Source organism: Nicotiana tabacum, chromosome 1 (assembly GCF_000715075.1).
Source record: "Nicotiana tabacum cultivar K326 chromosome 1, ASM71507v2, whole genome shotgun sequence".
Lineage (NCBI taxonomy): Eukaryota > Viridiplantae > Streptophyta > Magnoliopsida > Solanales > Solanaceae > Nicotiana > Nicotiana tabacum.
This window is the reverse complement of record NC_134080.1, coordinates 209,835,666-209,838,443: the sequence shown is the minus strand read 5'-3', so window position 1 is coordinate 209,838,443 and position 2,778 is coordinate 209,835,666.

Below are 2,778 nucleotides of genomic sequence, written 5' to 3'. Positions count from 1 at the left end.
TGCTTCGCGATCGCTAAGGTTTTTCCGCGATCGCATAAAAGGAAATGAGGCCTGGGCAGAATATTTTTAAACTCGTCTTGTTCACGAAGGTGGGTCTATTTTCACACATAGCTGCTCATTTTGAAAGATTTTTGAAGGATATTGAAGAGGGATTCAAGGGGAATCATTGGAAGGTAAGATTCGTGGACTAAAAACTCGATTATATTGTGAAATCCACCTAGAAAATCATAGAATTTAAGCTAAAAATGGAAGAACTAGGACTTCGAATTTTGGACTTTTGATTGGGGATTTGGAGGAACATTTGGGATCGGATTTGAGAACTTTTGATATGTATGAACTCCTGGGGAGATTAGGAAACTGTTGATGTAAAATTTCTGAGTTTCAAGAAGTGGGCTCGGGGCTCGGGTTTTGGCCAATTTCGGGGTTTTTGATATTTTTCGACTATTTTCGCTTGGGCTTTGTTCCCTTAGCATATTTTGACGTATTCGTTTGTGTTTTGGATAGATTCGACGCGTGTGCAGGCCGATTCGAGAGGCAAAGGCATCACGAGCTAGAGATTTAGCCGGTTCGAGGTGAGTAATGATTGTAAATGATGTTCTGAGGGTCTGAAACCCCGGATTGCACATCGTAGTGCTATATTGAGGTGAGACACACGCTCGATGACGAGCGTGGGGTCGTTCACTATTGGGGATTGTGTCTTGGTCCGTCCCGATTTATGATTCTACCGCGTATTTGATTGAAAACTATTTGTTATCATCATTATTTCGGTTGAATGCCATATTTGGGCCTAGTGCCAACTATTTGAACCCTTTAGGGCTTTTTATTGATATTTCCTCATTGTTTTGACTTTACACTTGAACTCAGTCATGTTATTTTCTACTGTTTTCATACTCAGCCATGTTTACTCAGTTTTAATACTTAAATGATATTTTAAATGATGTTTGGGCTGAGAAACACTGTTTTACTATTGCCCGAGGGGCTTGTGAGTATTTTTGATTGAGTAAGGCCGAGGGCCTAAGTTGTGAGGAAACACTGCTACTGATTTGAGGCCGATGGCCTGATATATATATATATATATATATATATATATATATATATATATATATATATATATATATATATATATATATATATATATGCCACAAGGTGGTTTGATTGATATGAGGCCGAGGGCCTAGTTTTGATGCCATGAAATGGCTTGTTATTGCTCTTGGGCCTTAAGGGCCCCTCCAGGAGTCTGTACACTCCCAGTGAGTGCGGGTACCCATTGTGATGTGAGATTGAGCCTGAGGGGCCGATATTGTTCTATGCGATTGCCCGAGGGGCTGGTACTATTCTGAGATATTACCCGAGGGGTGGATTTGTTAATACTATGCCCGAGGGGAGAACTTCTATTTGTTTACGTTACCTTAATTACCTGTCAATTGCTTGTTGAAAGATGATTTTTACTTGACTTTCCACTGTTTTACTGCTTCATTATAGAATGCCTTATGCCTTACGTGTTTTCTTACTTTCAGTCGTCATTTACATTTGTTACACACTGAGTTAGAGTACTCACTTTACTCCCTGCACCCCTGTGTGCAGATTCAAGCGTAGCTGGTACCGCTCCCGAGTGCTGATCCCACCAGCTTCAGGCGGATTTTCGGAGATCATGAGGTAGTTGTTGGCATTCGTAGCCCCGTGTCTCTACTCCTTTATCGCTTCTATTTTCCATCCGACATAGTTATGAATTTAGTAGAATTGTATTATGACTTATAGATGTTCATGACTAGTGACACCCCGGTTAGGGCTGTGTATGAGTGTTCTTCCGCGTATTTATGTTATCATTGTTATTTCGGATTTATTTTATCATGACTAGACCATTTCTTATATGCTTAAGTGTTAATAATTGGAAAATGAAAAGTGTCAGCTGACCTTGTCTTCACGAGAGGGGCCATCACGACAGGGTCCGGGTTTGGGTCATGACATAGGCATAGAGCCAATTAAGTTAGGAGTCGTAGCAGATCTAATATTACAAATATTAGTAGTATATCTATCCCTATTTAAGCCGCCAATACAACTTGGACTAAAACTATTAGGGTTCCTTCCATATAGTGTAGGTGGTTGATCTTGAACAACTTCTACATTTTGTGGTATTGAGCGGATCCTTTGCAGTCCTAGCTTGTCATCTTCCAAAATTTGTTCAGCAAAAAGTGGTGGCTGGTGCAAGACTTCTACTTCATAAGTTCCTTCCAAAAAACTTCTCAAATTTGCTAATCTATTTTGTTCTCTGTACGCATGTGTAAGCTGCACATAACGCTGTGAATTCACAACGCATACTATTATGAACCCACAACATATACTATTATGGTTGAATCCTATGGGTATCTAACATGAATTCACAGTCCTTCACGATTCTTAACATATACTATTTCTTTTAACTTGGAGTTTTTGTCTTTCTTCCTTAACATGAATCCTTGTAGTTTTATTAGAATCCATAGTACTTCCTTGTTTTTAAGACTTTGAATGTGTAACGCTTTATATTTATATTATTACTATATTAAAAGCACAAAATCCTTACCAAAATATCATTCGTCTTTTTACCCTTTTAAAATAGATTATAAACTAGATAAGATAGTTATATAATTATTTTTCTAATATTTAAGAGTTAAAAATTAATTAAAATTTTACTTATTAATTAATTTTTCTTATTTTAACTATGTTGTCACGACTCGGATTTTTCACCCTCGGGAGTAGTGATGGCACCTACTAGTGAAATCTAAGCAAGATAAATTATTC